This window comes from Cajanus cajan, chromosome 1 (assembly GCF_000230855.2).
Source record: "Cajanus cajan strain Asha chromosome 1, NIPB_CcT2T_4, whole genome shotgun sequence".
NCBI classification, from domain to species: Eukaryota; Viridiplantae; Streptophyta; class Magnoliopsida; order Fabales; family Fabaceae; genus Cajanus; species Cajanus cajan.
In genome coordinates, this window is record NC_138517.1 from 20027270 (window position 1) to 20039353 (window position 12084).

Here is a 12084-nt window from a genome sequence, read left to right on the forward strand (position 1 = left end):
CCAGAATTAACCAATTTATAACTGAAAATTTTCATTCTACAATAGTTGACAAGTTAAATATTTATTATTTATACCAGTATGATGCATGATAATGTAATTATTTAATACGGAAACTTGTGGGATTTCACTTTGACTTTGGGCAATTTTGAATGAACCAGTTGAATTTCACACTTTTATTTGATTTTTTTCATGCAAGAAACGTTATTTATTAGATTTTTACTAGCTGTGCTTTTGAACATCTTTATCAATGAGTCATGAGACAGAAAATAGGCCATTAAAGCAATCTTTCTTAACCTTTGGATACGCAGTGGCTGACGTGATACGCAGCAATTTCTATAAGAAATTGTATCATGCGAGGAAAATCAGACCCTAATTAAATTGTATGAAAATTTTCAAAGTCACAATTAATAAAAATATGATATCTATAAAGAGGTGCCAAAAAAACTAAATCAACTTGTTTGAATTTGAAAAAGAACTGCACCATCTAAAAAAAATCATAACTAATTTAAAAAAAAAAAATCAAATCCTATTGTTTAGATAAAATGGATTTTAAAAATTGAATTGTATTGATAATTAGATTTGGTGCACTGGTACATTAGTTTTAAATAATAAAATTAAATTAAATCAAAATAATTTTTTTATATCTTTCATATTGTGAAGTCCCACATCGGCTAGTAAGGTGAACGAAGCATGCCATATATATGGGTGTGGATACCTTACTCTTGAGGACGCGTCTAGGGATGCCATGAGGGCATTGCCTAGAACAAAGCCGTGAGGCCGTGGGCCAAAGCGGACAATATCCTCATGCGGGTTGCGCGGGCTGTTACATTTGGTATCAGAGCCGGGACCCGTGAGGCCGTGGGCCAAAGCGGACAATATCCTCATGCGGGTTGCGCGGGCTGTTACATTTGGTATCAGAGCCGGGACCCGGGCAGGTGTGCCAGCGAGGGCGCTGGGCTCCCCGAGGGGGGGTGGATTGTGAAGTCCCACATCGGCTAGTAAGGTGAACGAAGCATGCCATATATATGGGTGTGGATACCTTACTCTTGAGGACGCGTCTAGGGATGCCATGAGGGCATTGCCTAGAACAAAGCCGTGAGGCCGTGGGCCAAAGCGGACAATATCCTCATGCGGGTTGCGCGGGCTGTTACACATATCTTACGGTTTAATGATTTACCGTATCACAGAAAATGTTTGAATATTATTTACGATCATTCTGTTCTTTATTTTTATTTTTTTAACTTTTTTATTATCTTTAAACTATTAAAATAAATGTTAGTTATCAAATCATGTTTCATAATTAATTTTTCATATGACAATTATAAATTTTCAATGCTTTTGAGTTGACTTCAACGAGTTTGTTTGTATAAATTTTTTTCTTTTAAAAAATGTTATTAATAAAATAAACAATTTTCTACCTTATATTATATGTTTGTCTACTTAATTGATCTCTGAGTTAAATATCTAACTAGTAAAAGATTTTTAATTAATCTCTAAAAAGTGTATTAATCATAACTTTGTTCAATATTTTGAAAGAAAAAATATTCTTTTTCTTAAGAAATCCAATTTAAAATTTTGTTCAATTCTTAAAATCGGCCCAAAATTGGTTTGGTTTTAAAATCGACTCTAAATCAGCTTTAAACTTGTTTATAAAAATGGTTTGATTTAGAACCAATTATTGATGTGATTCAAATGATTCATAAACTAATTCAGATTAATAAAATGGTGCAATGCGATTAAGTGTGGTTTTTTTTTTTTGAAAAATCGAACATGTTCACCCCTAATATCAATTGACAAATAAATGGGAATGAAATCGTGCTAATTATCTTAATAAACATGACTACTCAATAAATCAATAGATATATTAACATGGTTTGAATCTAAGATCTTAATATATATTATGTGTCTTTAAGTCCACTCTAGTCATTGTCCACTTTTCAGACAGTTTTGTTTTTCGTAAAATCTGTTAAATGGAATAAGAATTTTATAACACCTAACAATAGGTTCTTTTTTATTTAATTTTTATATGACAAGGTTTGGGAACATGTTACGGATGAATAACTCAACTCATTATAAAGTCACTCTTGGTACAAAAGCTTATGCTATGATATTTCATAGTTGACATATAGCAATTAATAGAATCCTTGTAAGAGTTTTGTGTGATATCCTCTATCCCGCAAGACATAAGACATAAATAATAAATTAAACTGAATAATACGATCTCCATAAATAAACTCAACGTGTTCAAGTAGAAAGTATCACATTTTTAACTTAACAAAATGACAACCAATGAAATCGTGATCATAAAACTAATGTTTTCCAAAATAATTCAATGGAATAATATCTTAATCTAGTCCTAGCTATGGATGTCACATGTCTTGTGGGAATAAAATCCAACTATGAAGTTTAAACCTCATCACCAATATCTTCAACCTCATGCTGATGATAACCTACGTAACAATCAAGGAAAATAACACAAAGCAAAGAGAGTAAGAAACATCTCACTTTGACTCATGGTATAAAAATCCAAACTGGACAGTCAAACACAAATAAGGAATAGAAGATATAGCATACACAAACAAACATTAAAACCACAGTCATTTGGTCATGGCATAATAAAGAATAATAGTTGCATTATAATGCATTATGCAATGGACAGGGACAACATGATATCATGCATGTAGCGTCAGTAAAACATCACATATCACACTTGTGCATTACCGCTAGCAATACACGTAGAATAATCTAGGAGTACATGTCGAGTCACACCCTCTACACACTCTCATTAAAAAGGCATACTACCAAAATCTAGTCGAGATAAGTAGTGAAAGATACATTTCATGCTCACAAAAGTAGGACTAGGATTTCTAAATTGAGTTATCTCGAAGGTTGATTCCCAAACTTTTACACAAAGGACCTTCCCTGGTCGTATATTCCATATCGTACCCTATTGTACCCTTTAAATAAAACATTTTTTATGCACGTGATGCATGTTAAATAGACTCAATGCAATAACATAAATATGATGTCATCACATGTCACATAATCCTCATATCGATCACCTCATATATCTCATGTGCATTCTCAAATACATCAACTAATCTTTAGTAAAAAGGAAGTATCAAGATCACAAGGATAAAACAACTACCTAATAGTTATAGAATGAGTTGAGCTCCCGAAAGCCTCTCGTTGAGCAAATAACATCTAGTTGAGCCACCAACATCTAGTTAAGTGACCAACATCTAGTTGAGTGAGTTAGGGCTTCTCGCTGAGTGACCAACATCTAGTTGAGCGAGTTGAGCCCCTTAAGACTTCTCGTTGAGCGACTAATATCTAGCTGAGCAAGCTGAGCTCCTTGGAGCTTCTCGCTGAGTTACCTTGCACATCTCGCTAAGCGAGAATGCAATCTTCCTTTATGGAAATCACGTCTCCTCGATAACTACAAGTTACCCACATCCAATTTTATGCATAAACACATATACAATCAATAAAATGGCTCTATAACATGTAATTAACATTTCAAGTCACTCAAAATAATCTCATTAGATATATTTCTTTGCTCAAATCTCATTACAAATATGACATTCAACTTTTTTTTATGATCTAATTACTTTTTGAAGATAATAAAAATTATTTACATATATATAAAGAAATTTTATATATAAAAATTTTTGCATTTAATAAAATTTAAACTATTAACTTATACTCCCTCCATCTTATAATAGGTTTTATTGTGACACCCTTACTACCCCAACACATATACTGGAACTTTACAAATAAATGTTTAAAAAAAAGTAAAAGGGTTCACATGAGAAACTTCAAAAATCGTTCTTCAATAACCACAATAATAAAGATTTAGAAAATGAAACACAAGAGTTTACAAATTGTTTTCAAAATGATATTTACAATTCCAAATCCATATAAAAGTTCTGTTCTAAAAGTCCTCTGCCCCGATGTCACAATATCAGAGCATACCCCTAATTTAACTGTTGGCATTCTACATGCCACTCACAGCCGGATCTTCCTCACCTAAAACATCCACAAAATTGTACGGTGAGAAAAGAAAACATCTATATGTAAAGTACATACAAACACACAACATATCACCTCATTATAACTCGATACTCAACGAAATATTCATAAAAATTTCAATGCATCATAATTTTATCAATTGTGCATCATCATCAAGTCACAATTTACAATCACCACAATCATCACAAATCTTGCAATCAACCCTATGCCAAGGTCACGCCTATAACATCTCTTGCCCAAGGTCGTGCCACCCCCGACATAAGTATTAATTACCTTACACATCCCACACCATGCCAGGGGTACGCTCGTCCATGTAGCATCACTTACCCAAGGTTCGTATCATCCCTGGTCATTAGTGCAAGGAACCACAATCACATCACAATCACATCACAATCACATCACAATCACATCACAATCACATCACAATCACATCACAATCAATTCATCACAATCCACATAAATCTTACAATTAACACTATGCCAAGGCCACGCCACAACTGACATAAGTGATACGGGTTAATTGCCTCACTCATCCCACACCATGCCAGGGTCACGCCCTCCCTGTAGCATCACTTAACCAGGGGTCATGCCATCCCTAATCATTGATGTGAGGAAACACAATCACATCACAATCCACAAAATCTCTTGCAATTAACCTTATGCCAGGGCTGCCATATTTGACATCAGTGATACGTGTTAATCGTCTTACTCATCCCACACCATGCCAGGGTCACGCCCTCCCTGTAGCATCACTTACCTAGGGGCCGTGCCATCCCTGGTCATTGATGTGAGGCACCACAATCACAATCATAATCACATCCATACCACATCTCTTTTCATAGCTCAATTTCATATAACATACACAATTCCATATACACAATAGATAAGTCTAACAAAATAAGGGTTTACACACCCCTCAAGCAATTCACATCTAGATCATCAATTTTTAACAAGTAATATAACAATAACATTCATAAATTAATATAATAATCAACGGAATTACCAATTTAATATAATTTCAACATAACGGTAAAACCCCCAATTGTTCCAAAACCTAGCTCACAGACACTTTTCTACAGTTTCGTTCTCCCTCTCAGATCATCATTCTTACAAATTAAATATATATTTCTAACCCTCAACACATACAGAATCTAATGGAATCATCAATTCCTTAAACAGAAATAATCCAATTTTTCCAAAACCTAACCTACAGGCACTTTTCTATAATTTTGTTCTCTCTCCTAGAGCATCATTTTTACAAACAAATCATATATTCGTAGTCCTAGATATATACAGAATCACATAAGACAATTAATTCTCCAAACAGAAATAATTATAAAATTACTCATAACCCTAAGGGCTCTTCCTCTACCCAATTCTCTCATGTAACTCTACATATAAATAATCCCCTCACTAGTGCAAAAAGACGCTTTTACGTCACCTAAATGACGTCGGAACAAGGCACCACCGACATTATAAAAACGCGGTGGCAGAATGGTAAATAATGGGAACTAATTTACGTCGGACAAAGGGGCGTCCAAGGTAAATTAGCCCATTAACGTCGGAGCTCTCACTGTCCGACGTAAATTTACGTCGGACTAGGGGGTGTCCGACGTAAGTTTACGTCGCACCACCCTAACCCGACGTAAATATGCCCCTAAAATCATGCACCTTTCATTTTTCATTCCGGCGCTCCCTGTTTACGGAAACTAATAATCCTTTTTTTCTCATTCTCTAAGTCTCCCAGTGCGTTTGTTTCTACATTGGACGTTTGTAACTCTCTAAGTGTCTGCACATTACACGTTTGAGGTTAGTTTCTTGTCTACGCAAATTTTTGGTTTATTTTCTGCTATTTGTTCATCTGGAACCACTACAAGAAAAATGATAAATTGCGACGGACAAATTGCGACGATTATCTAGAAACCGTCGTCGCTTTGATATTGCGACCCTTCATACGACATTTTTTCAAAACCGTCGCAAAATTTATTTAACATTGCGACAGTTTATCAAAAACCGTCGCAAAATTGTTCAACATTGCGACGATTTATCGTAAACCGTCGCAAAATTTGTTGAACATTGCGACGGTTTATCATAAACGGTCGCAAAATTTGTTGAAGATTGCGACAGTTAATCGTAAACCGTTGCAAATTTTTTTTAACATTGCGACAATTGGTCATAAACCGTCGCAAAATTTTCAGCATTGCAACGGTTTACTATAAACCGTCGCAATCTACAAGACAATTTTTTTTTATTAAAAGTAATTTTTTTTTAAGTATTATGTATATTATCTTAATAAACTTATATTTTATTAACAACTTTATATTTACTTTCTTTAACATGAGGTACACGATTTTTTTTTCTTTATATAATTTCAAAATCGTGACTAGAATATAAATTTATCTTTCAACAAACTTATGAATTTATCTTGTATGTAAGATGTGTTAGAGTATATAAATAAATATAATTATCATTTTATAACTTAATTTTTGAGTTATCAGATCACATATTATTGAATAATTTACAATGTTAAATTTTATAAATTTTATTTTAAATTCCATCTTTATAACACTATTAAAAATATAAAAATAAATATGTTAAATTTTATAAAAATCCAGTTTAATTTATTTATGATATAAATATGTTTTTAATATATAATATATATTTTTAGATGATAATTTATTTTAAAATATATCTTATAATAACAATTCTAAATGGAACATAAATCTTCAGATTTTTCTTAATTTGATTTTTTTAATTAATATATACAATTTTACTATTTTTATTTTTTCAATCAACGTATACAATAAATAAAAAACACAAAAGATAAACATGCATGGACAAATTTTATTTTATCAAAAAAATATTTATTTTAATATATTACATTATATATATGAATATTAAGATATATATATATATATATATACATATATATATATATATCAATATATATATTATAATTAAACTTTTTTAAAAATTAATTCATTATTAAGAATTTTTTTTTATCACATGAGAATTAATTTCTTTCAAAAATTTGACAGATATCAAATAAATAAATATTTTTTTTCCAGAATCTATATTTTATTTTATTAGAATATAATTTTTATTTTTTAAAATATATTATTTTTTAGATAAAAAATTATGTATATGTCAAATAGTAGTGGGGGCAAGTGCCCCACTATTCCAAACGTGCATTCGTCCCTGTATATATGTGTATATATATATATAATATATGGGTTATAATTATACCGGTGTAACTTTCACTAAGTATTATGACGCTCAATAACTTTATATTAAATGCGAATTTTGTAAATCCAACCGTTAAATTGAAAGTTCGTATCACTTTATAAGTGTATATCAAATTTTGTTAAAATTGAACAACTGGAAGGTAATCAAAGTGTTTATATTTTAGTGTATTTTGAAATGAATATATTACATCAATTTTTTTTTTATAAAAATGAAGTATCAAATCATCTTGGATTAATATAAAGTTTTGTATATATAATCTATGAGAGATATGAACTTTCAATCTAACAGTTGGATTTACCAAATTTACATTTAATATAAAGTTATTGAGCGGTGTAATACTTAGTAAAAGTCACATTTAATATATATATCTATATCTATATATATATATATATATATATATATATATATATAAGGGGGTTATAATTACATCGGTGTAAATTTTACTAAGTGTTACACCGCTCAATAACTTTATATTAAATGTGAATTTTGTAAATTCAATCGTTAAATTGAAAATCTTTTACTCTTAAATCATATATACAAAATGTTATATTAATCGAAGATGATTTCTTATAAAATTAAATTCAATCTGTTGGAAAATTTATATTTTCGATGAGAAAGTTTTTGTAGGAAAAGCTATATTATTGATGGAATATTTCAGAAAAATTTATATTTGTCGAAAATGTAAGAACTGGTTTTAAATTTGATATGAAAATATTATATGATATAATTAGATAAGATTTTTAGTTAGTATTTTATTAATGGTTGATAATTAAAAAATAAAACAAGGATAAATACATTTTTTGAATATTATATGTTTGATTTAAGATAACTTACAAAATAACTCTTGGTAAAGTTATTCCGCTCAATAACTCATGCTGTGTGTTGAATTTCATCGATCCAATTAATTGTTAATTTAAAAGTTATTAAATTTTACTAATAATTAATATAAAAATTTAATTAGTTTTGGAATAAATTATTTTCTAATTAACAATATAATTGAAACATTAATTATTTTAAATTATTTAACTAAAATCTTATTGACAATTTACTATATGATCTTAATATTTTTGTATAACTAATATCTGCTTTTAAATTTGATATGAGAATATTATATATAATTAGATAAGATTTTAAGTTAGTATTTTATTAATAGTTGATAATTAGAAAATAAAACAAGGATAAATACATTTTTTGAATTTTATATGTTTGATTTAAGGTAAATAAATATATTAAATTAATTAATAATTATTTAAAATATTAAAATTTAATTTATAAGTATGTTATAAATAAATATTTATAATTTTATAAATTATATTATCATTATAAATTATAAAATTAAATAATTTAAATTATAATTTAAAATAGAAATAAGTAGATGTTAATTATAAAAGTAAGTACATATAAATAAAGAATAACTAAATATATTATTATTATTATTATTATTACTATTATTATTATTATTCAAAATATAAAATTATTATATATTATTATTATAGTACAAATATGAGATTGTATATTTGAGGATAACTTAAATGAATTAATTTGTACAAGTTATACTGACAACATACATATACATTTCGGTAGCCTACTCATCAGAACTTCACAGTTAAGCGTACTTGACCTGGAGTAGTACAGGGATGGGTGACCTTTTGGGAAGTTTCCCAGAAATTGCACAAGTATGGATAAAACACGCTAAATAGTGAAATATTGTGAAATAGAACCCTTGAGAGGTCAAATATGAGGATTGTTACATTAATAAATTTAGTAAAATTAAAAAAAAATTATAATTTTCGACAGGTAAAAAAAGAGTCGTAATATTAATTTAGAGGCAGTTGGTGCGACAGTTGATGAAAGGGTCGCAATGTTAATATAGAGGCAGTTGGTGCGACAGTTGATGAAAGGGTCGCAATTCCAAGTTTGCGACGGTTTGTGCAACGGTTCTAATAACCGTCGCAAAATTGCCTGGTGACGGACAATTCTGCGACGGTTCCCAAACCGTCGCAATATTGTCTTTGCGGAAGTTCTAACCGTCGCAATGTAGGCCATATAACCGTCGCAAAATCGTCATTTTCTTGTAGTGAACGGGCCGTTCTGCTTAAATTTTTTGTATTGTAAATTGTTGATCTGGAACGGCCCGTTCTGATTTTAGTATGGGTTGCTCCAGATGCATTAAAGATGGAATTTTTTAGGCATTGAGCTTTAGTTTACCATCGTATTAATAGAAATATTTATGGATTTTATCCAAAAATTACTATCGATTTTTTAGGTTTGTAGTTTAGGTTAGAAAAATTATGAATAACTGAGTCAATAGTTAATTTGTGTTAATATATAGATAATGAATCGAAGTTGGATGAATGCAAGTCGCATTAGTCAAGAGTACAGAAATGGAGTTGAAGAGTTCTTGGAATTTGCAAGAGAAAATGGGAAACCCATCAAAGGGGCATATTATTGTCCATGTGTTCGTTGTTTGAATCAGATACGTCAAGAAGTTAGAGAAATACGTGATCACCTGTTTATATATGGTATTGTGAAGAGTTATACAGTATGGACATGGCACGGAGAAATATTAGACATTCCAACAATGTCAACAACTGAAAATTTTGAAGGGATGAACGATAACTTAGAAGAGATGATGCGTGATGTTGGTGAAGAAAATTTTGAAAGAGCACATGTGTATTATACCTTAAAGTCTGATTTTGAGCAACCATTGTACCCAGGATGCAGTATGTTTACAAGATTATCAGCAACTTTAAAATTGTTTAGTTTAAAAGCAAGAAATGGCTGGACCGATAAAAGTTTCACAGAATTGTTGGAGTTGTTGAAGGAGATGCTTCTAGAAGATAACACGTTACCTAATCACAACTATGAGGCAAAAAAGATACTATGTCCAATGGGTTTGGAGTATAAGAAGATACACGCGTTCCCTAATGATTGCGTATTATATACAAATGATTTTGCTACACTGAAAGTGTGTCCGACATGTGGATTGTCGCGGTTCAAAAAGAAAACTGATGGAAGTAGTGGTGAGGAAGAAATAGAGGGTCCCCCTGCTAAGGTCTTATGATATTTGCCAATAATACCTAGGTTTAAAAGATTGTTTGCCATTAAAGAGGATGCAAAAAACCTCACATGGCATGAAAATGGTAGAAAATGTGATAATTTTCTTCGACATCCAGCTGATTCTCCGCAATGGAAGAGGATTGATGAAACATTTCCAGAATTTGGTGCAGAGTCAAGAAACTTGAGAATTGGTCTAGCTACAGATGGCATGAATCCTTATGGGAACTTAAGTAGTAAACACAGTTCATGGCCAGTTTTGTTGGTCATTTACAATTTGCCTCCTTGGCTATGCATGAAGAGAAAATATATTATGTTGTCTATGATGATATCAGGACCCCGACAACCAGGAAATGACATAGATGTGTATCTTAGTCCATTGAGTGATGACTTGAAAATGTTGTGGGAGACAGGAGTGGAGGTCTTTGATGCATATCGTGAAGAAAAATTTACCATGCGTGCAATGTTATTTTGCACAATAAATGATTTTCCAGAATATGGTAACTTGAGTGGGTATAGTGTGAAGGGTCATTATGCATGTCCTATATGTGAAGAAAACACAAGTTATACCCAATTGAAACATGGGCAAAAGACTACATACACTAGGCATCGTAAGTTTCTTGTTCGTAGTCATCCATACCGTAGATTGAAGAAAGCATTCAATGGATGTCAGGAGGATGAAATTGCCTCGACACCGCGCAATGGTGAAGAAGTATATTAGCGGGTGAAGAACATTAACATTGTGTTCGGAAAGATGCAAAAGAAGTCAACTGAGAAAAATATCTGGAAGAAACGATCAATATTCTTTAATCTTCCTTATTGGTGCAAGCTAGATGTTAGACACTGCATAGATGTGATGCATGTGGAGAAAAATGTTTGTGATAGTGTAATTGGGACATTGCTAAACATCAAAGGAAAGACTAAAGATGGAGTGAAAGCACGACAAGATTTGGTGGACATGGGTATACGTTATGAGTTACATCCTCAGTCTATTAGAAGACGCACTTACTTGCCTCTAGCTTGTCATACTCTATCAAAAAAAGAAAAAAAAAGCTTTTGTGAGTGCTTACGTAGTGTGAAAGTTCCACAAGGGTACTCCTCAAATGTTAAGAGTTTGGTGTTTATGCAAGATTTGAAGTTAATTGGTTTAAAGTCTCACGATTGTCATGTCTTAATGCAACAACTTTTGCCTGTGGCTATTCGTAACATTTTACCGTCTTCTGTTAGAGTTGCTATTACTCGATTGTGTTTATTCTTCAATGCCATTTGCAACAAAGTAATTGACCCTGTAAAGTTAGATGAGTTAGAAAATGAAGCAATCACAATCTTGTGTCAATCGGAAATGTATTTTCCACCTTCATTTTTTGATATCATGGTGCATTTGATAGTTCATTTGGTTAGGGAGATTCGATTGTGTGGCCCGGTTTATCTTAGATGGATGTACCCTGTTAAGAGATACATGAAGATCTTAAAAGGATATGTCAAGAATCAATACCGCCCAGAAGCCTCTATTGTGGAGAGGTACATTGCAGAAGAAACCATTGAGTTTTGTTCAGGGTACATGTCGAAATCAGAACCAATAGGAATTCCCAAGACTCGACATGATGGGAAACAATTTGGTAAGGGTACTCGAAGTTTAAAGATTAGAACTGTGAGTCGAACAGAAGTTGACCACACTACTACAAAAAGAATAATCTAAGTCGCTCAATCTAAGTCGATTTACTGAAAAATGATGTAAAATAAGACGCA